At 40.7% G+C, this 24632-nt stretch overlaps 1 protein-coding gene across 1 annotated transcript in view; it reads right to left on the bottom strand.

Moving 5' to 3' along the window:
- The window catches only part of LOC129775188 (mucin-2), a 134824-nt gene extending 122806 nt beyond the window's left edge, over nucleotides 1-12018 (bottom strand). The window contains exon 1 of the mRNA XM_055779567.1: nucleotides 11353-12018. The gene's annotated coding sequence lies outside the window, so the exon portion shown is untranslated. The remainder of the gene's footprint in view (nucleotides 1-11352) is intronic.
- Nucleotides 12019-24632: the final 12614 nt, after the last annotated feature.

Below are 24632 nucleotides of genomic sequence, written 5' to 3'. Positions count from 1 at the left end.
TGTTTTGACGGCAACTTTAGCAATCGTAACGGAACGAATTTTCACCTCAGTTTTCAATCGATGAACCCAGCTTTCAATTTGTCTATATATAACTACTATGAATAAAATAAATCCAGGCATATGTAAACGCTGGAGAATTTCTGGTGACTGGTGAGAAATCACTAAAGTTGAAGGCAGTTCTACATCAGGTAAATAAATTCACCGAAAATATGAATATATTCATTATATAAATTCGCGCTAGTGTAAACGATTGGTGCCATTTCGATAAATCTCTCCACATGAATATATCACTAGTCTAAACCCACTAGAGATGTGCCATCCGCTCAAGAGCTGTTCATTCGAATCGCTTCATCATAGTGAGCGGATTCGGATCGGCTCGCAATCAAACCAACGCAGCTCATCAGCTCATTACGGAGCTGCTGAGCTGATGAGCTGCTGAACTGTTGAGCCGCTGAGCTGTTGAGCTGCTGAGCTGTTGAGTTGAAGAGCAGCATAGCTGTGAATCGCAAAAGCTGCAGAGAGTGTGGAATTGGAAACGCGAAAGATTTTTTCGTCTCCCGCGCTTTATGATATGACGTCAGTTTGTTTTCGTGTGTCCATCTTTGTTCTTTAGCTTCAGCAGAGATGCCAGATAGGAAAAAGGTTTTGACGTAGGACTACGTCTTTCATTTCTATACCGGGGTGTAAAATCAAAGTTTCGAAAACGAAAGCGTTACGCCGGAGACCGAGATTTTGAGCGTTAATAGCTCCTAAACAGCTGAACGAAATGGTATGATAAACACTTCATTCGAAAGATAAAACGTCTACGCGTTCTATACTTGTTACTTTCTAATCCAAAAACTTGTTTCAATAGTCTTAAAATTGCTTTCAAAACAGGCTATTGAAATCACCAAATGGTATATAAGCGAGCGCCACTCGGAAATTCACTCAGTTATAATTGGACAGCGATTGGAGCATGTTGTCGATGTTGTGGTGAAGCTCTTCGTTTATCATGAAAGCGCGGATGAACGGTATCGCCAAGAGACTGTTTGTGCACCTTAGGCTAGAAGGGAATCCATCAGGAGGAGAGTGATGCCACAAACGGTTCCCCGGGAAGATCTCGAAGCAGCCGCTACACACACACACATACACGCGCGGAATTCTTTCCATTCGGATGCAATTCAGCATCGAGAAAGATCCGGGAAATAATCTGCCAGTTCCTCTGGGAATTTAAAAATACATTCATGTGAAAGAGTTTATTTGAATGTTTTCTATCCATGTAACACTGTGACCAAATATGTTTCAATCAAGTGCTATTAACAGATGGTTATCGAGTTAGCATAAACCAATGGTGGGCTTCCAGTATCGAGGAAAATGTGGAAATATCTAAACGTTATGGAAAATAATCTGCCAGTTCCTCTGGGAATTTAAAAATACATTCATGTGAAAGAGTTTATTTGAATGTTTTCTATCCATGTAACACTGTGACCAAATACATTTGGTTTTGTGATTTTTCAATCAATCGCAATTAACAGGATAGCTTCTGAAAATTATTCTTCCCCATCAGTAGGATATTTCCGTATCCAATATTGGATGCATAAAACCTTGTGCCTCCAACGTAACGCTCTCGTTTTCGAAGTCCCCCAAATATTCATTCATTCAGAATGAATTCAGATTCAACTTCAAACAAATGATCTCTAAATCAACGATAGTCCTACGTTACCCTTGCAGTTATACCATAGATATAACCAACTTTCTGTTTTTGTTTTGAAAATATTCAATCGTTCGTTACTTCATTCAATTTTTCTTACATCGCCAAACAAAATAATACACATTATTATATGCTTGTAAATAAAATTATTATATTATATTGTTATTTAAACATGACTGTGGAAATACATAAATTTATCTCCGCGTGCTGAATCAAAACAATTCAGAAAACCACCCGGCATAAATGATGATTGATAATGGTTCTTTTGTTACTTTTTTCATCGCGAATAATTATTTCTCGTTGCGCCTATTATTGGATTTTATATTTGGATGCAAAAAAATATATCGGTAGTTTTATCAAAAAAACGTCTCGGCCAATATTTCTGAAGGCATTTTATTTGGCTACTACTGGTTCTAAGCATCTTCTATGTTGGATTTCGGCATTCAATATTTGTTGTATATTATATCATTAGAATTCATATTCGTTTTAGTTTGTGCACAAATACAAATTAAATTCGTTTATTTTTTTTTGCTTTCCGCCTATTAAGAAAATGCACACTATAAAATGTCCCATGGTAGTAACGTTTCATATGCAATTGTGTGGACAACCACAAAATTCAACTGAGCTGAAGAGCTGTTCCAAATGAGCTGAACGGCTCTGAGCTGCTCACCATGATGAGCTGATTTGCCCATCTCTAAAACCCACCGTAACACAGTCGTTTTCGGGTTTTCTGTTGCCGTCCTGCTTAAGGTGATGCAGGTGGTGAACTATTTCTTTCAGAACGATGTTTTGTCGTGGGATTACGTCTAACCGGAGTATATGGGGGGGTAAAATGAAAATCTAAACACAGAACATGCAGAAAAAATGAAAGATTCCGAATGCTTGTAACTCGAACATTTCTTACTGGATCGGAAAGATGTTGGCATCAATTGATAGGGAATATTTCTACGCTTCTATCGCAATTAATAAAAAAATATTTTTCATTAGATAAACAATTGAATAACTGTAAAATGTTAAGCGTTATCTAAACGCCCTAACTACCTCGTTTTGATTGGCGCGATTTACGGTTTCCCCAACACAGCCATCAAAACCAAGCGTGTTTCCCCAACACAGACTTCAAATCCAAGGAACGTGGGGAAATTGGCATTGCGAATACATGTAAGTCGGGGGCATTTTTGTTCCGACTGAAATGTGTTTCCCCAACACAGACCTCTGAACCAAGGTGTCCGGGGAAATTGGCATTGCAAGTTCATGCAGATCGGGGATATTTTTCTTTCGACTGAAATGTGTTTCCCTAACACAGAACTTAAATCCGTGGAGCGTGGGGAAATTGGCATTGCGAATACATATAAGTCGGGACATTTTTGTTCCGACTGAAATCACTAACACGGACTGAAAACACTAACACGGACTTAAAATCCAAGGAACGTGTGGAAATTGGCATTGCGAATACATGTAAAGATAATATTATATTATCAGGCACGTAGCGTAACCGGCACGGCACGTTTCATGCAAGACAAATATTGTTGCGTGTATTTCAAATGTGTATTCGTACATATAACGGAACGGCTCCGGGCATACACAGCACGTTTCAGACAAATGCATGAAGGAATTATCGAAAAGAATATTTTGCCGGTGCCGGGCACGAACTACGCGGGCGAGTGGCACCATACATACAAATCAAACGTCGAAGTTCGTGGTATGGGTGCGTTCGTCGCTCTTCGTTACGACATCGGTTGAATCACCAGTAGCATTTCTTCGCTCCGTCTGCGCTGCCGGTCCGTACAGAGAAGTTGCCATGCCTGATGATATGAATACATCGTGTATTTGTCTGCCGGTGTCGGTACGTGCCGTTCACGCTACGTGCTGGATAATATAAAACGGCCTTAAGTCGGGGGCATTTTTGTTCCGACTGAAATGTGTTTACCTAACACAGACTTCTAAACCAAGATGTCATCATACCAAACGTAAAAGGACTGTCATTAAATTTACTTGTAGCGAAGAACATAATACATTATACAATTTTTTTTACTCACAAAGCAAATATATTAAATTCAATTGAATTCGGGAATTGTTTCATTTGTTGAGGCGATCTGGCGTAGTGGTAACCTCCATACCTCTCAAGCTAAAGGTCACGAGTTCAATTTTCACTCCCGACATTCTTCCAAAAATGGAAGTAAAAGTGACGGACCAGCTAAAATGTGTTGAAAGTCACTATAATAGAGAAAAAAATTGTTTCATTCAATGAAAAATTTAATCAATACTAACAAATGATTTCTAAGCTAAGGTAGTCCCACGTCGACCTTACGGTTATATCATAGATATAACCCACCCATTTTTTGAAACCGTTGGGAATACAGAAAAACTACTTGGACATTTGATAAGTTATTTAGATTGACAGCTCTTGGTGTAGTCCTACATCTCTCCGGTTATGTTCCCGACATCACCTTTCTTTTTTTTTTACCAAAATATGATTGCGTGGTTATGGACGACGAACGCACTGCTTGTAGTTTTCGATCAAATTCTTGAACAGGAATTTTGTACCTCGGTTGACCAGAAGAGTGCACGAGAAGAATGTGAAATAAATAAGTCGAAATTCCCAAAAATGTTCCTTGTCTTGCAGGCAATTTGCACTTGTGAACTGAAAAGCAAAGCTTTCGTTACTTCTGGGAAATTTGCCTGACGGAATAGACTACACCCATACCTCGCTTTACGGCCTAGGTTCGTTTCACAAAATTTGGCCGCAAAGCGAAATGCCGTATAAGGAATCAATTATTCTAATACAAATTCAATCGGATCGGTTCCAAATTTAATTGATATGTAACATGGTTTATCATACAAAATGCATTTTTTCCTTTTTTTGAATCAAAAATACATACACAACAAGTACACATATTTATATAAAAAATAATAACTAACTCCGAAAACCAAAAACCAATTCCATGCCAAACCGATATAGTGGTTCTGTATATCGACATCGAAAGTAGTTTTGTTTTCCGTTGTAGCGAATCATTTTAGATCGTATGTCGAAAACGTGCCTTAATTGAAGAGAGCCGTTAAAGCGATATGCCGTATAGCGAGGTATGGGTATACTGCCTTTTCTGGAGCAACATGCGATGGATTGTCTGTTTTAGTTGGATTTGCCTCTTCTAGTAGGAAATGGACTTTGTCAGCCGAATAAATGGGAGCGAGGATCATTCAAAGTATGATGAACCGTGTAAACGAAAAGCTGTGTATACCTGTTAAATTGAACTATTAACAAAGAAACGAAGTTTTGAACTCCAACAAGATTTTCATGTCCGGATTTTTACGTGTTGAACCTTTACAAAATTTCGCTTTTGGATATAGTTTTGAAATGACTTTACAGCTTTGCATTGTCTTGGATATCTATGGGTAAATTGAGAAGACAGAAATATATCGACAGAACGCAATTGCTAAACCAGTGTGGCAACTGTTTCTTAGCTTCCTAAGAGGTACGAAGTAGAGATGTGCCATCCGCTCATGAGCTGTTCATTCGAATCGTTTCATCATAGTGAGCGGATTCGGATCGGCTCGCAATCAAAAAAACGCAGCTCATCAGCTCATTACGGAGCTGGAGCTGATGAGCTGTTGAGCTGATGAGCTGCTGAGCTGATGAGCTGTAGAGCTGATGAGCCATTGAGCTGTTGAGCTGATGAGCTGTTGAGCTGTTGAGCTGAAGAGCTGTTGAGCTGTTGAGCTGCTGAGCTGTTGAGCTGCATAGCTGTGGAGCGCAAAAGCTGCAGAGAGTGTGAATTGCGAGACGCGAAAGAATTTTTCGTCTCCCGCGCTTCATGGCATGACGTCAGTTTGTTTTCGTGTATTCCTCTTCGTACTTTAGCTTTAGCAGAGTTGCCATATAGGAAAAAAGGTTTTTGTTTTGAAGATATTCAACCGTTCGTTACTTCATTAAATTTTTCTTATATGGCCAAACAAAATAATACACATTATTATATGCTTGTAAAGAAATTTAATATATTACATTATTATTTAAACATTACTGTGGAAACACATACATTTATTTCCGCGTGCTGAATCAAAACAATACAGAAAACCACCCGGCATAAATGTTGATGATTGATACTGGTCCTTTTGTTACCTTTGTGATCGCGAATAATTATTTCTCGTTGCACCTATTAGCGGATTTATTTTTTTATCCTCGGATGCAAAAAAAAATCTCGATGGTTTTTTTTTGTCTCGGCCAATATTCCTGGAGGCATTCTATTTGGCTACTGTTGGTTTTTCTGTTGTTTAAGTTCAGCATATCCTAAGCATCTTCTATGTTGGATTTCAGCATACAGTATTTGTTGTATATTATATTATTAGAATTCATATCAGTTTTAGTTTTTGTACAATTACGAATTAAATTCGTTTATTTTTTGCTTTCCGTCTATTCAAAAATGCACACTATGCAATGTCCCATGGTGATTACGTTTCATATGCAATTGTGTGGACAACTGCAAAATTCAACTGAGCTGAAGAGCTGTTCCAAATGAGCAGCTCACTTGTATGAGCTGAACGGCTCTGAGCCGCTCACCATGATGAGCTGATTTGCCCATCTCTAGTACGAAGTTATCTCACTCCGAAAGATTATTTCCTGTTCCTCAAATCAAAATTATTCCGGAAAGTTACAAAATAATACATAACTTCCCTAACACATGCTAGTGTATTTGGGGCATATTTTTTCATTGGTTTTCTTCGATACAGTGATAATTAATGTGCTAACTAAATCACTGAAAGCTCGATTACTATCCGGCTTGTGGCGAATCTTCAAACAGTTAAAGCCTGATGGAAGAGTTCGAGTGCAAAAATTATGTCGGTATCACTACCATCTCGATTATCTTCGACTACCCACACGCACCGTCAAATCCCAGAGCAAGCACATATCAGAGATTGAATACATAGACTCCAGTTAGTCGGCGGTAAATATTCACTTATCTACTGACGCGGCTCTTCCCATTCATCTGTCTGTGTTTTCGCTTTGTGATTGTGGTGTGTTGTGATTTGTGCGAATACACCCCGCACGCACATTGCGTACACACGTGTAGCCGTCCGACGATTGTTGCCTGTCTCGGCGAAGGAGAGAACAGATAGCCGAACGGTGAGTACACGATGCGTGTCGATCATGCTCATGCCGGATGATGAGATTTGGGGGTGGGGTGGCATGGCTTACCCAAGCTACAGAGGGAGAGACTGATAGATGAACACCAGTTTAGTTAGAACAAGTTGCCTTTTGCAACTTGCGGAGGAATTACATTCCCGAAATGGAGTTGTGATCCGATGTGGGAGTGTGTATGGAAATGGAAAGCTTTGCTCTGGTTGACGTATGTGCGAGCAGTATTTTTTTAGTGTGTACGTGGAGAATTCTACCGGCGAAGCAGGTTTAATCGAATCTGTTTTTCATGGGAAATCACTTTTTTATCTTTCTTGACGTACAAGGAAGGTATTACGACTTGTGCCTAAATATCAATCTCACTAATGTTGCAAAATTTTGTTTACTGTGATCTTGATGTAACAAAAATCGTTATAATATCCATAACCAGGAGAAGCTCAGCTAACATCTAGTATTGGCATAAAAATCCGCGTCAGATTACATGCTACGAACCGGAATAGTGAAGAATTCGCAGCACTGAAAGACCGACAATTCTCGTCACATCACATAACTTACATATTTATACAGTATTTTCGGATGGAAGATTTTTTCTCTTTCATTCTCACCAAGAGGATTAAATTGAAAGAGATACAAGATGCTGAAATATGCAGGAACCGAAGACGACTTGCTACCCGGGTAATACTGGAGCTTTCCTTTGGACCGACCCCTTGTCATACTTTTACCATTGAGACCGACATTCATACAATATTTTTCGATTATTGAAAAACTCAGAAGAGCGCTTTCAAAAATGTATTATGTTTGGAACGGCCGATTTTTCTGTTGTATCGGTTCTCCAACACGGAGATCACACAGAAGCACGCGTGATCTTTCATCACACAGGGATTTCGCAACCAAATGTGTTGCGTGTCTGCCTACAAAGTGAACGATGTGAACGTGTGTTCGATCCCAAAACCCTCCATTGACAATCTTTTAAATGTATTTGTCAAGGCGAATAAGCTAGAAGTTTTTAACCCTTTTACGGGTAGTGGCGATCACATTGCCACCAACATTTTACGCTAGATGGGCGGTGTCAACTATATCGCCACCAATTTTTACATTAAGGGTGCCAAATCAGAAAACAGGTCACGTTTTCATGAAATAAAGTTAACGTTTCAGCAGTGTGGAGTGATTTGTGCTACAAAACTGCACCACAGGAGCTCGGCTTTCATAGTATGATTTTCAAGCATTAATTTATCGATAGTTTTCGAAGCAGAAAAGGAAGGAAATTGGTTGAAGCTGAACGGAAGATACTGATGTCAAAAATGCCAGTAAAACATCGCGAATGTAAAAGCCGTCTTCTTTTGTGCGCTGTACTGAAAAACCTACAGAGAGTTAAACTAGTCAAATACAAATTTTTTGGTATCATTAACGTTCTAATTCAAAAGATTGACGGAATTTTATTTTTTTCCAGATTGGTGACGAAATTTCCTGATATTCCCTGACTTTCCCTGACATTGTTTGAATTCCCTGATGTTCCCTGATTTTCACGGTAGTCGACACCTTGGTCAATAGTTAAAATTCGCACTGATTCTTGTCAAGTTCTGCTCCTCGCTCGATGGACTCTTCTTCTTCTTGTCCCCACCGGATTGGATGCGAACAGCATCTTTGCAGGGCCGCGTCCGGAAATTTTGCAGGTATACAAGTCCGCTCCCGCATCGCATGTGTTATTCCGATTATGACCACGTAATCGGCGAAGCAGAAAAACTGATCAACTGATTAAACCCCACGTTGAAGCCCGCTCTCCGTGTAACACTTTCCAGAACCAGAGCTTTCCAGTCCCTTGTGAGTCTCAAGCGATTTCGACAGATCGCTTGAATTTCGCACATTGTTGACTGAATCAGCCTTGTGAGCATTCGAGGAAGCCATGATTGTCCGTAGCAGGGTCGATTTTATCACATGCGACTGTAAAGTCGACAAAGGTGTGGTGTGCAGGCACTTGATACTCGCGAGGTGTAAAAATCTGGTCCATTGTCGAGCAATCGGGCATGAATCTGGCCTGATAACTTCCCACAAATCTTCTTACTTCGGGCGATGCATGGCGGAAGAGGATCTGACACAGAATTTTGTATGCATCATTCAAGTTTTACGGACCCCTCCTGGAGAGCTCCGCTGCGAGGTCATCAACTGATTTGTGGTTCGTTGACTGATTAATTGCCTCTTCAATTTCACCCACTGTCAAGGGTGGTACGTCATCGTTGTTCGCTGGACCGGTGTAGTCCTCTTCAACGCCGTCTTAGTCTCCTGTATCATCTGTGTTTTTTCATAGTGCTACCACACCCTTTCATAACTGTAGTTTGTTTATTTGGACTATGGGCTGTAAGTAGAGACGCGGCCTTTTGATCCGTCCGTTCAGCACGTTGCCAAAAAATGTTATGTCTGCAATTTTGTGCCTGCTGCTGATGGAAGCCAGATCTACCAAACAGCAAAGATCTTTATATGATGGCCGGGTTCTTCTCTCCATCACAGATTTCTCGGCGCAAATTTTAAGAACTTCTTTTGAACATTTTCAAGTCTTTGAATTTGCAGATCATACTGCGGTCGCCACACCACACTCGAAAAGTCGAGTTTGGATCGTACAAGGCAGGTGTAAATTTTCAGGATTGCATGCGGATCGGTAAAGTCTTGTCCGAATCGACGAGTGTGAAGAGTGTCTGCTTTCGATCACTTCGCGATCGTTCGTCAAGATGTCTCCTTTTTTGTTCTTGCACGTTTCGGCCCAGAGCATAAAGCCCTTATGCAAGGCGTTGAGTTTCCTGAAGAACTTCCACAAGTATCAAGAGCGATAAAGCAGTTCCATATCCTCGCACCCTTCCTCTTCAGACCACGTTTTTTTCCGAAAGAGGTGTTTTTGTTGTCTTTGCCTAAGTCTGTATCGTTCCAAGTTTTGCCGAGTCGCTCGATGCAGTATAGCTGCGCATGTACAGCATCCGACATTCGTCGTCAAACTATTTGTTCAGTTGTCGAAGTTGTTCATATCCGACGAAGGTCTCTGCTGTGCTGCTAATTGTTGCATTCAGGGTTCTCCAGCATTGATCGAGGGGTGCAACATTCAGTTTATTTACTGAAAGTTTAGAACGCAGTCTGACCATCACCAGGTAGTAGTCTGAATCGATGTTTAGGGTTTGGTCACTCTTTTTGTTGCACTCTTCAGCTGTTAATATTATTAATATCTTGACATCTGATAGAACACTAGCGTAGAAAGGGACTGAAACATAATTCTCAGGATAGAACTATACAACTAATTCTGGAGGTTTGTCAGTTGTCCAAGAGATTTATTTTTTTGGAAACAAATTACAGTCAACTCTCCCTAACTGACACTTTGTGTCTTGATATTTTCCTTAACTCGATTTATTTCATTGTACCTTCGATTGATTTTACAAGCATTCGTCTCTCCATAACTCGATGGTCCCTTGCATATCGAGTTAGGGAGAGTTGACTGTAGTACATACAATTATGGTACATTTGAGGAAGTCCATATTTGGGTAGCTTGGCTTCTCTGCTAGAATTCCAATGAAAGTTATGAATGGTACATTCCAGGCTCTCGAACTTCTATCATTATGGCCGTCTTCAGTCAAGCGGTATAGACGTGTGGGCCTTATTGCGATATCTGGAAGATTTGTCAAACGATTGACAGAAGATGGACGCAATTTTACTGGTTTCTGCTTTACCTAAAGGTGAGTGCAGCCGCTCTCCGACTTCAAACCATCAGTGATATGTGCGTTATGCCTGCAGCTTACACTCATGCTCAAGAAAAGGTATTTTCTGTCGATGATGGCTCACACGCACACGTCGCATGTTTTCAAGGATCCGAACACTGCTCCGGCTTCAGGGCTCTGATACTCTAACGGATTTGCAGATGTATGTGGGGGTACCCCACACTATCTCTGTGCGAAGAGCATGAGAATCGCATGTAGAAACAACAATGACACAATATATCGACACATGTATATTTGTTCCGTATCTAGAGGGGGGAGAACGAAACATTCTCCTCGGCTAACACAGTGGTTGCGGTGACCGTGACCGCTTCTCCTTCGATCAACTATCGCAACAATGAACGAAGTTTTCCCCTTTGATGCAGGTTCAGTCCTGTAAGAACAGACGTGGAATACTTGACAGGGATGTTCCGGAGACCTGCATGCAACCTTATACAAATTGTTTCACCCCGGAAAGACACGAATGCGCGCCGTCTGAAAATCTTTGTTGGAAACATCGGCAATTACAGGTAGAAGGGTGATGCAAATTGTAACGTGTTTGTATGTCGCACACCAATACATGAGTTCAAGTCGTTGGTTCACGTTACTCAGTGCACATATGCGAAGCGGCCGCTGTCAAACAGTTAGTTGGCTTGGAACCCCTCCCCAGCAGCAAAACTCCCAGATAACTACCACACATTTGTCCAAAGTGCTTTGATATGAAGTACCGAAGCGTTTCGCCACAATCTACCCGCCTTTTAAGGACGAACCGATTTGCGCAACCCTGAAATTCTACTTACATTTTTGCTCGGTTGCTGCACCGACTTCGTTCAGAGAAGAGAAAACAAAGCACGTATCGAGACCAAAACTGCTCGTAATAGTCACTCTAGGCAGGCTTTGATCCAAGTCACTACACAGCCTGTTGTGTGTCCGAGATATCGCTTCAGACTAGCTTCTCACAGCAGAACTTCTTCACTCGTTTGCAGGCCCCTCCTAACCGACAATCGCTCTATTGCTTACAGCACACAGAAAGGTTGCTTCCTTCACCGCCTTCACGGCAGCAGTCACCACCCGTTCGACTTCCAAGAAACTGAAAGTACCCCCAAATGATTCGAAAAGTACTAAATTTAAAATGTTCACTAACCACAAAAACTTTCACACGCTCGCGCTTATTTCCACTCGGCGTTGCAACAATTTACAGAAATCACACATCGCACCACTTGTACTTATTTATCACGCTAAATATATTCTTCGCACGGTGTTTGTGAAAAAAAGCCCACCCCCACCGCGTCTCCGTCTGCTCACTATTGCTGCTAGCGGAACTGCACCTCGAGTAATAAGTATGTATTTCTGCTACAAAAACAAGTCTGCACAAAACAGCACACAGAGAGCTGCACACAACACGGACAGAAGCGCGCGCGAGAGAGCTTAGGGCAACCTCGACCGATTCGGGAACCGAGCCAACGCGGAATGAGCCAGAGCCATCAACGCCGCACAGCGCGACTAGTATTTATCACCACACACGTCATCGCAGAAGCAGCAGAGCGCGCGCTCAACAAAGCCGTTGCACAATGGATGTCGCTCTCTTCCGCTCCCGGTGAGAGCTCTGTGTGACGGCGGCATCATGAGCACTCGAATGCAGCGGGGGCCATCGTGTTTGCACTTCGAGAAGCGTGTGCTGTCGTCTGTGACTGATGTGGCACCAACGATACCAACACAACCATAAGGCAGTGAAGTAGATGGTGAGAAACACACGCAGTTGGGAAGAAAGCAAAACATCATCCACGCGATTAAGTAGTGGCGGACGCGTTGGGAAAGTTCAGCATAGAAGTATGTGCAGCAGCATGCGAGGTCAGCGCGTGTGGAAGCGGGTCAGGCGAGAAGTAAACAATACAACGTAAGTAGCTGGGGCGGGACAATGGGCTGATGGTAATAACTCTTAGGTCAAAATGTCATTTTTTGTACGAAAATATCCAAACCAGAAACAATTTTCTGATCGAGAAAAGGTCTACAAGATATCAGCGATGTGACAAACTTCTGAGCTGGTATCTGGGAGAACCCAGTACAACATCGCGACGAGCAAATGTGGTTAAGACGGAAGGAGAGTTTTGGTAAAATCGTAGAGACGCCAGCTATCGTCGTCGAAGATAGAGATATCCGCGGAGCCTCCCGATGCTAGAGCTGAGTGCTACAACAAGGCGCACGTGTCCCAAAATTTCTGCTCATTGCGAATTAGAGATGGGCAAACCGTTCACGAACGGTACGAATGAACTAGTTCGCCGAAAAGAGTGAACGAGCGGTCGTTCTTTTTCAAAGAACGGTAGTTCTCCCCACGAACTGATTGCGAGCGAACGGTTCGTGAACGAACTGATTCCGTAGGAACGGTTTGCGAGTGAACTGTTTGAAAGTGAACTGTTGAAGAGTGAACTGTATGGGAAAGATCTGATTGAGAGTGAACTGTTTGGGAACGAAGTGTTTGCGAACGAACAAGTGCAGCTGAACTGGTTTGCGCTGGACGGAATGGATAAATATTATATAACGAGAACGTTTGTAAGGAAAATGAAACGATTTGTCATTTATGAGCAAAATGCATGTAACGCAGGGTTTATTTTGTTAATGTGTACTCAATTTTGGGTTAAACATTAAATTAGATTTTCGTAGTTTTAAAAGCAAAACTATATATTTTCAATTTCATGTATTCTTTCAATTCCGCGTAACAATCATATACTTTCTGATTATCAAAATAATCTGGGGGAAGCTGGGGCGATTAATGGATTAGGTAAACATAAAATGTTATAGTGAGGGCATGTTGCGAAAAAAGTTTTTTCGTTACTTTCAATTAATTGTTTGGCCTGTTGCGTGTACGTGTTATCGTGATTGTTGGTATGATTGATAGTGAAAATCGCTGCTGATTTTTTCCCTGAATGAACATTATGAAATATGATCTTACATGGAACCTGTGTGTTGTCCAAAAAGAGAATATGAAAAATTGCACATATTTTGTGCGCATCAAATTATTACATAAACTTTTGTCGACCGATAAACATATTTTCACACACAGTTTGAGACTTTTAATGAAGCAGCTTATCTTTCCCCACTAAATTTTAAAAATATAAATCCCAGACGTACACTATCCAATCCAACGATATCAATTAATAGCTGTCTATTGATGTTGGGTTCCAGCCAAGTATGGAAAAGTTCATTCGCTCATTTCTCCACACTTGATTATAAATCACTATTGTATCTGCTTGGAATAATCATGGCAAAAAGAATGCAGCAAACAATCGTAAGATTGCACGATGAATTATTTTACACTCCCCGACCATCTTCATTCGGGACTGATAGAAAACATAACAAAACAAAGAGTGGAAAACAACATTCAATGAATGAATATTCCTTTGGAAGGATCGCACGAAACAAAATAACAAGTGAGTCATGCAAAATTACATCTCCAACGCTGTCAAAAACATCATTCCTTAAGAGATAATCCGCAGAACGGCAACAGAAAAAAATTCGAGCCGAATCGGATAGCATCCACGGCGAAACAAAGTTTCAACTTCAGTTTTCCACCGAAGAATACAGCTCTCACCGCTGGAAATTGATATCGCACTCAATACGAAAAAACAATCTACGAATTCGCGAAAATTTAATGAACGATCAGAAAAAAATCACCAAAAAAATCTCAAATTCACACAAATCGGCATTTTTGCTTCTGGTTATTTCGGATATTGGAATGCATGGATCTTTTTGAAATAACTTTTTATTTAAAGCTTTGGTAGCCCTTGAGAAGGTCGATATTTTGCGTGGTGGTATGGAAGCAACTGAATCGTGATTCAAAATCCACTTTCCACTCAACGGTATCAAAACCGATGAGAAGTAACTTTTCGTCGAGTCGCCACAACGAATTTAAGAACAATTTAAGAAAAGATTAAAATTGCAATGCAGTTAGATATTTCATTCACAACTCTCCCTCTGAAGCGATTCTGCATAGAGAACAAACTCTACTCGTTGGCTGAAGGATGTATGTTTCGCAAATGCAATTCATAACCATTTTCCACTTTCCACTTTTCACTATACTTGCTTTGGAATACTCTTCTATAAAATTTGTTGGTGGCAGATTTGACAATCTTCATATTAAGGGGGTATTCTAGTGTAGATACAAGAATTTCGGACGTTTTTTCGAGCTCCGTAAAAATAAAACAAAAAATGTTTTTAATATCCATTATATCATTATTTGTTCATCTATCTTTAAACAATAAAACAAAAATTGAACGGAGAAAAAATATTCATAACTAGAATAGTTATGAGCTGATGAATAGGTGTACCATGGCGTACACGATTCCAGCCCTTCTGGTCATTTGAAACAAAAAATCGAACAGATTCTGAATCAGTAAAGATGTCTCTATCGTTTGAAAAACAAAATTCGGCTAAAAACGTTTTTTCTAATGTTTCCAGATTTTTTAAAAAATAGTAAAATTTAAAAAATTGAACTTTTTAGAGGTTCATGCGAGAAAGAGATTGATGCAGATTGTTTTCATATAACTTCCACATGAATCGGTTCAGTAGAATTTGAGATATCGTGTACGCCATTTTGAAAAACCTAGTTTCGAAAAAAACGCGTTTGAAGTTCATTGTTATGGCCGTACCAGGTTAAATGCCGCATCACTAAAATGGCTCTAACTCGGTGAATAATAGGATTTTAGATAAGTTCTATCTAGGGATTGTTGAATGCCTAAAGTACAGAAATATGTAGGAAAAAAATGATTTTCTTCATATTTCTAGACTAGAATACTGCCTCAAGTTTCATCCCTAACATATGGCGTTGACCGATCGCTGTATGGAGTGAAACTAGAAACCTAAACCACGGTGCAAAACGATTAATACCTCTCGTTCGATGCAGCGTGACATCGAAAAATGAAACCATACCATGTAAGCAAACGTCCGAATTGCATACAATAATGTAATTTATTGCATTGTGGGAGAATGTGAGCGGCGAGTGAAATCGGAAAATAGGTCACGTTTTTTTAGATCATGTTTTAGCATCCTACCCTGCTTTCCTTACCCGTACCGTCAATAAGAAGCAATTAACGCATTGTCGAGGAACTATTTTATATGTCACTGCGGATCAGTCGGTCATTGATTGCTCGAAATTCAAATGCAGAAAACAAACACTACAACATGTGAACCGACACTATGGAGAGAGGACGAAAACTGCAATTGCAATTTAAGCTACGTACGGTTCTGATCTCAACTTCGATTTCAAGGCGAAACTCGATAAAATGGTACAAAACGACGGTTCTCATGCTGTCTGGTGAAGACGGATTGTATATACGAGGTATGACTATTAAAAAACGAGACTGGTTATGAAAAAGGGTTATATTTTAAAAATTACAGTACAACGATATGCTCCCCTTCAATATACTCCCCTTGGCTCCTCACACACCTTTCCATACGTTTTTTCCATTACTCGAAGTAGTGCTGAAACTCTTCTTTTGTGATGGCGTTCAAAAGCCGCGTCGCTTTTTCCTTCGCCTCTTGTACGGTCTGAAATCGGGTACCTTTCAACACGGATTTGATCTTGGGGAATAGAAAAAAAAAAGTCGCATGGGGCTAGATCTGGCGAGTACGGGGCATGTTCGAGCACTGGAATGCCTTTATCGGCTAAAAATTGCTTCACTGACAGCGCGTTATGGGCAGGTATGTTGTTGTTCGTGTTTTTCGTCACACGATTTCCGACGCGCACTACAAACCACGTTCCATTCAAACCACTGCTGCTCACAAACTACTATAGTGACAAAAACGTGTTTTTGTACGTTCATAGCAGACACTTCAAGCTACCCAACGCACTGTTCGTTTTCTCTCCCACCCCTCTAGGGCGCCCTCCAAGCGCGCAGTCTCGTTATTTAATAGCCATACCTCGTATTCCTGCTTCACACGCATACATTGTTGTTATTTTGAAAAATGGGATTGAAATTTTTATCATTAAGCGGTTTTATTGTTTTGTTTGTTAGAAATTTGGAATAATGGTGGTGACGAAACTAATACATAATCGCCTATGACCGTGTGTATGTCGAATGAAAAAGAGCGACGCGATAACTGTTATAGCTTGGGAATAATTCTTAGGAGGGAGAGAATGAATCAAGAATCATCCATCTTCAGTTGATACTTCGAAGCCACGGCTCTTTTCAGCATCACTAGAATTTCGCAAGGAAAGTTGGAACTAGGAAAATTGCTAGTAGAATTGGTCGATGTCATCAAGTGATACGCAATTACTTGGCAAATCCCGAAGTATACAGAAAAAATTACAAAGACTCTACGTAAATCGAATTTCTCCAAAAAATAAAGGGCAAAATAATACGAATTGTTTCGAATACCTTGAAATTATTGATGCTAACCAAGGAATATTTGAAGTGAAACGTTCCTCAGGAGACAATTCGTTAAGTATTGGTCAAGAGTTCTAGCATCGAGAGAAAAAAAAAGAAGAAAACGCCTAATTCTACAACTTCTCTCATCAACAAACAATTGTGTTTCTAGAAATCACATAAAACGGCAATGGAATATGGTAGACCCACATAAATTTCAGCTTCTTCAGACTATCGCCTTCAAATCTCAACAAGTTAAGACATATTTTTGCGGCAAAAGAACAAAGATTGGTCCTGATGAATTCAACGGATACTGGCGCGATTTATGGAAGCAAGAAAACATTTATCTACTCGGCACTTCGGTGGCGAATGATGTACGGTGTGAACAAAATTTTGTGCAGCTGTAAAGCTCAAGATAGCTTTCACATCCTTCAAAATGAATAGTGAAGACTACATCCGATTTTTGGAGGGCTCACCACCTACCTTTTTGCGGAAATATCGAACTCAACCCCAGTACAGAACCTGTGGAGCTTCCCAGTTCGAAGAATTTTACGTCGATGGAAAGCAGTATACTAGTGTAGATGAGCTCAAGACAGTGATTTCAGAGACATAAGAAAATATCGAAAGTAGAAAATAACAAGTGTAGTACTCAACGAAATAGGCTTGCGATGGCTCCTATGCGTTAGTAGACACTGGGTTCAATCTGTTGAAATATGGATTTCTTGGAAGGTTTGTATTATGGACTATCTTAGGTACGATTTGGAGTTTACAGATTACGGAATGTTTCCTAATTCGGGTGACTTCACTTTGCATAGACTTAAGGCCACTTTTCCAGTGATATCTACCCGTTGAACGATATGAAACAGAGACCTGGAGAAAAAGATGTGATCATACTCCAAACACATCGCCCATGTAGCGGTTAGAGATCCAATCAGATAGCGGAAGAATCTAAAGTTCGAGACAAAATCGATTTGTTTCACCCAAGTAGCCATCAGGGGATAATGAACCGTTTCGAACTAATTTTCCGAGTCAAACCGGCTCTCCAATGCTCATTCGCAAATCAGTAATCAAAACATCGCCACTCGATATCAGTCGGCTTTCAGGAACGCCTCGGAGGATTCCTGTCCCAGACGGCGGAGCTACAACCACTACCAATACACGAAATCCAAGTTCAGTTTCGTTATGAACAGTATTCTACCAACACTATTCCCGGTAGTGGTATTCAGACTTGCAGACGAGCATGCGCACAAACACATAAACACACATGGCAGGCATGTTCTCTCTTCACTTGGTTCCGTGCAGGTTCCAACTCAGCTGAGAGATGGGATCGTCTCGTTCTGCCCTCCCACCACAAACGGGTGAGTGGAGCAGACTGAAAACCAACTACGGTTGGCGTCGAATGATTTCATTTTTTGTTGTTTTGTTACCCCTCCGAGATTATCATCATATGTGAAGCTGCGAAACTAGATCTGCCCTGCAAAATCTCCTGCACATGCATTATTTATGGAACCCGCTGGAATATAGTGTGCCATTAAGTGCTACATTATTATTATTAAGGGCCTTCGGACGTGAGGAAGCATGGGCCATAATAACGCAGACGAGGTTTGCCATAATTAGCTATGCTTCATTCTCCACTAGTTTTCAGCGGAAAACTTATACATATGAGGCAACACTATTCTGTGCCCGATGAGCTTCCAAACCAGCAACTCAGCCAGCCAGCGGTATCAACGTGGATCCACATGACACCAGTTCGCAGGGTAGTGGATTTTGTGAGTTGTCTTTTTTTCTTCCTCTCTCTGTTTTCTGCTGTTCGAAATGGACAACTCACAATCTGAAATTGTGTGGATGGGTATTTCCCCCTTCCTGCCAGGGAGTTGTAAGCGAATTATTACCATAGGCACAGTTGGATCGCTGCACAGAACATAGATTAGTAGGTATGCTATGGGAAAGTCGACCAATAACTTTGCGGCCCAGATGTCGGACAGTGGGAAGATTCGAGCACGGTTGGCCCAAAATTTAGCAACAGATGAAGTTTCTAATATTGCCAGTTGCGTGAATGGAACATGAAAAAATAGCCACAATGACGTATTTTTAAAATGTGTTATGCTTGTAAAAGTTGGAAGACATCCCATTTCATTCTTTGTTTTCAAGAGGCTTTGAACTTTGCAGTTTATTCGCCTCTAAAAAGTAAAGCGTAAAGAGTTAAACTAACCTGAGATGTGCAAAATCTTAAGATACTCAAAAAAATGGCGTTTGAGAGCTTCTGATATTATCCTTCAATGGTTGAAATTCTTCCTCGCAGACCGTTCTCCCTCTATGAAATTAGTACATCAGGCGTACCCCAGCAACGGGAGCAACGCTGGACCGCTAATCTGCTCGATTTACTAGAATGATGTTTGGATATTTCCCCAAGGATACAACAAAAGCGTGTATGTCGATTCGTTCAGCCACCGATTGCTTTATTTATTTATTTAAAATGATGCTACATCCCACGAAGAGATTGGATCTTATTCACAACGTTGTTCCGCCGATACATCCAGTCCATAGCGGCAGTTCTGCAACTCCCGGCTGCACCGATTCTAGTCAAGTCTTACTCCAACCACCTCGCTCGCTGGGCTCCTCTTCTTCTTTCTCCCAGCGGATTCAATGCGAACATCTTCTGTGTATGACAGTTCAGAGAGAATACCGAGATCCCAAACAAACCAACTGGGATCATTATTTCCCTTGAACTCAAGTCAAAATCTCTAAACTCAAAAATAAGGTCGATCCAGCAGCTTGAATCAGCTTCAAAAGAATTAAACGAAAAGAATTAAACGTGCCTACAACAGCAATTGCCCAAATTGCCAAAATCTGGATTTTCAGCGTTACGTAATTTGTGCACGACGCCTATTGTTCTGAGCAAGTGCTTGTGAGTCCTCATCAAGCATTGTCCATGCTTCTAGCCCATGGAGAACAAGCGGTCCAATCAGGGATTTGTACACAGTATACTTTGTACGAGGTCGGAGTTTGTTGGGCCGAAGGGATTGGCGGAGCCCATGGTAGGTGCGACTTCCGTTGGCTATGCGTCATCGAATATCGCGGATGTTGTTGTTGATGTTGTCATTTGTTACCAACGAACCAATGTAGATAAATTCCTAGACCACCTCGAGCTTATTGCCGTCGATCACAACACTGCTACGAAGAAGGATTCTGTTTCGATCAGCCCCTATTGCTAGCATGTCTTTAGTCTTAGACGCATCGATCCCGAGCCCAATCAGGTCTGCTTCGTGTTACAGTCGGATTGCAGTGGTTCAAGGCTTCTACAGAAGAAGAAGTCGGGTATACAAGTCTGCTACCGTTGCATGTGTTCTTCGCCGATTGCTCTAAACTGTAGAGATGGATAAATATTTTCTACGAATGGTGTATTTGTAATTAGCTTAGCGTTATCGTTGCGGAGTGCGCAGTGATCAACTTCAGTAAAAAGTAAACTCCAACACAATACGGCTGTTACATCAACCAGGACATAATTCAACGAGTGAGGGTGGGAAAGGATCTAGGTGTCCTTTTTGATTGTTGGATTCGTGTTACGTGTTACGCACTCGCCCGTTCAATCCTAGAAACGGCGATGGTTGTTTGGAATATTTACACTGATATTTGGTCCATAAGGATTCAGTCTGTTCAGAGAAAGTTTGTCAGATCACACGAACATATTGTTGTTGCTTCTGATCTTTGTCAAAGGTTGATTGAAATGATTAGTTGGTTGTTCAATTAAAGTTTATAAACAATTTCATTCGATTTCAGCGGCTAGAGTATTACGCGCGAAAAGGTTTTAGTTACCTTCTGAGGTAGCCCATTGATAACCTTTGACGTCGTGATTTGAGAATACAATAGAGTACAGCAGCGCCGTGCTCAGCTGTACGGCGCAACTTGGTGTAGATGCTCTCACAAGAGCGCTGGACGGCATTGACATCCATCTTCTGAAAGCAATTCCGGATCCTCGTGGTTAACTGCTTGATGTTCGTGGCCTGCCAATTATTCTTGTACACCAGGAGCCGAAAAATCCTAGATCGGACGCCATTGGGGCAAGATGGTCGGGTTCCGTTCCTTGGGTACGTACTGTTCTGCTTTTCCTCGAGGTACGCCAACGTCTTCTTGGCGTAATGGGAAGACGCCTTGTCCGGCCAGAAGACGTACTTCCGATCAGAATGATGCTCCTCTAAAAACGGAACCATAATCTTCTCCAGGTTTCTCCTGGTACACTTTCTGGTTGATAGCAAGTCCGCTTGATTTGTCAAACCAGGGCTTTGAAATTCCTTTGTCGGAGATTGCAATATCCGACACATTCATTACCGGGAATGTGCGACTGACAGCGGGAAATAACTCTCGTCGTCCTGCACGAACGACGTCCCGCGATAATTCTTCGTCATCCACCAGCACTGAGATTTCAAGGTCGCTATCTGCTCGTCCGTGTACTCTGGGGACCTGGTCTTCCTTCGACAGACGATGCCCTCATGCTTGAGGGTTCTGTGGATGTAGGAATTACAGCAGCGAAATTCTCGGCTGACGCCACGCAGGCTTGTACCGTCCTTGTTGTTGAACAGCTTTTTCATAAATTCTTTCTTCTTTTTCGTCACGATCTTCACCGGACGGCCACTACCGGTTTTCCGCTCGACGTTCCGGGATGCCAGGATCCGGTAAACAGTGCTCACTGGCACATTTCCGCTCCGAAAGTGGTCTACTGTAAACTTTTTTCCTTGACTTTCACGCGTTTCGAAGAACCGTACACCGCGCTCGCGGAATGCTTGTTGTTTTGACGCCATCTTTGATCGAACTGACAGCACCCGAGCGAAAAGAAACGAGCAACTCATTTCTAGGGAGCCCAGAGAGCAATTCTCTTGGTGAGAAAAAAAATTTACGCTCTACACATTTTTTACAGAAAGATATTGAAATCATTCTCATTTTTTATTGAACACCCGTTATTACCCATATTACTGCTCAATCCGACCAATGTTCCGTGAATCCAAATAATGAACAATCCTCCTAGAACCTTAACATCTAGAAAGTGTTGCAAAAAATGAGTGGTTCTGAAACTCAAACCATGTTGTATAACCACACGATTGACGTAGGACTACCGTTGGCTTAGTAATCTTTTGTTTGAAGTTCAACTTTCAATGAATTAATATTTTGAAATAATGCTGAAATTTCTTATTGGAAGTTAGTTAAGGGGGGACACCTGGCTGGAAGGTCGAAAGTTAATGAATCTTCGTGATTTTTTTTCAGATGTAACGAATAATGTGAAGTGTTAAGGTATTTTGGTTATTGTTTGAGGTATATTTGAAGATGTATTTTCCATTTTTTTAGTGTACGAATAATGATTATTACGCTGTTGATAGTTGGATGCGTAGATACTGTCTGAAAATCGATACCTTGCTGGTGGTATCGGTCCTGAAGAAACTGGGTGTCACAGAACGAATTCCAATGCATATTTTGAAACTTCAGGACGAAACCTAAAGCGTTACATAGGGGTTTCTGAAAATTCGAAAAATAGACATAATGGCGGCCATTTTTCTTAAAAATGAGTTATTTTTTCATGAAAAATCGTTGTTTAGAGGCTCGTAAAAAATCGAAAAAAATGAGGTATAAAAAAAACCGCTATGCAACGCTTTAGATAATTCATTTCTACATGCTGATAAAAAATTTCAGCCAAATCGGTCGAGTAGATCCTGAGATATCGATATCACCAGCTGATAAAACATGGAATTGAGAAAAACGCGTTTAAAATTTAGTACAGCAATACAATATCCCTTGAAGCGACCTCATACTTTTAGCTGTAACTTTCCAACGAAATCAAATATCGAGAAATCCTTTTACGGCAAAATTTTTGAGGCCATAAGCTTCTCAAAAATGCATAAATTAAAAAGTTGATGGGTCTGAGCCTAGGGGCACGGACAGGATTTTGACATAGAACATTGATTGTGTGTGGTAATTGCATTTGAATTGAGTTTTTTCATTGTTCAAAATCTGTAATTTTTGCTCTTTTGATACATCAAATGGAAGCCCTGAAAAAACCGTTTCCTGTATGAACTTGTATCCTTTAACACTTTTGTCGCCCCGTCACCCAGGTATGGGTGACTCCTCGTTCAAATGAATAGGATTTTTAAAGGAAAGTCGATAGAATAGGCACCTATGTGTAACTATAGGATATGTAGAAAAATAATAAAATGATAACCATATCAATATAATATTTATACTATACTTTTTATTAATCTATAGTGCGGATGGTTTGTACTGCAGCTTATTGCAAAACCAATATAATATGACTTTGGCATGTGTTATTGTTGTCAATTCATCTTCAAATTGAATGAAATATTGTAAGAGTTGTCTACAAACTAAGATTGATCTTCATTTAATAATTTATTCGCAAGTTGGGCTCCGTAAGAAACTCAGAAAAGTCGTTTTGGACGACGAACGTGTTAAACGGGTTATATGAGATAACGTGGTAGAATCTGGGACCACATTCTGTTCAAAAATGTACACAGAAATATTATTAAAGCCATTACTGCACTTTTCTTATCTTATCAGAAGAAGACAAGGAGTCATCATTTATAATTTTTAAACACAAGTCTAAATAATAATTACGCGTTCGCTTACCAAGCGATCGATCGTGAGTTCAAACTCAGGGCCCTCAATTGACCATCTTTGTGTTGATATAGAATAACTACGTCCACGCAACCATCATCAGCGATGGAAATCGATCCACGGTCGAAATGAGATCGATTCATCCATACAATGCTCTGCTCTGCAAGACACATCGGGCTGCTGTTCTATAAATAACTCAACAATGATCAATATCAACTGTCTTCGCTGTCCGGTCTGCTGAACAATGGAAGAACAGAAAGAATACCCTTACGCCAAAATGGCTACTACTGTGTGGTTTACCATAATGTAATGGAACAGAATACTTAACGCCTAAATGGCTACTACTAACTACTGTGTAATTTACAATTTATAGAAACATAAACATATGTACATGTACACGATTAAAACCCGGCTCTGTTACAGCTAAAATGCTAATGAGCCTAATAATTAAATAAATGAGATAAAAAAAAGTATTATCAATGAAAAATTCAAAACGATCGACTGATTTACATGTCAAAAATTGCGAACCTTGCCATTTCGACTAATAACCTGAAAAAAATTGTGTTGGAATACTAAACTTTTAGAACAGCTTTTGTAGATAGAGTGATCCACTATATCCCATTTCATTAAGAATTTCCACAGCCATAGCCGATCTTGCTTCAACACTACGAAGGGAGTTCTCTAGAGATAGGCAATAGGCAAAAATCTAAAATGAATCAGAACACGTGGAAGAAAAGCCGTTGTCAAAAATTAATTGAACATTCAAAATAGCCGTACCAACATAATGCCACAAAAAATCTAGAATCGAATACACCCAGGTTTTTTTTTACGCGGGGGATACGTACCTCGTGAAAAAAACCGCGTTAATTGGAAAATCCGCGTTAATTCGAAAATCTGCGTAAAAAAAACGCGTTAATTTAAAAACCCGGTTAAAAAAACATTGTAAAAAACCCTGGGTGTATACTTACCCGCATAAATTCGAAAGTCGCGATACTTTTTGAACAAACCTTGTATTCATAGCACTTTTGCTTCCAGCCGAAGTGCGACTTGCGTCAACCGCTGAACAATCATCTCTAAGTGGAGTTTGAAGCAGATGCCTA

The sequence above is a fragment of the Toxorhynchites rutilus genome, chromosome 3, assembly GCF_029784135.1.
Source record: "Toxorhynchites rutilus septentrionalis strain SRP chromosome 3, ASM2978413v1, whole genome shotgun sequence".
NCBI lineage: Eukaryota > Metazoa > Arthropoda > Insecta > Diptera > Culicidae > Toxorhynchites > Toxorhynchites rutilus.
This window is presented reverse-complemented; position numbering and strand designations above follow the sequence as displayed.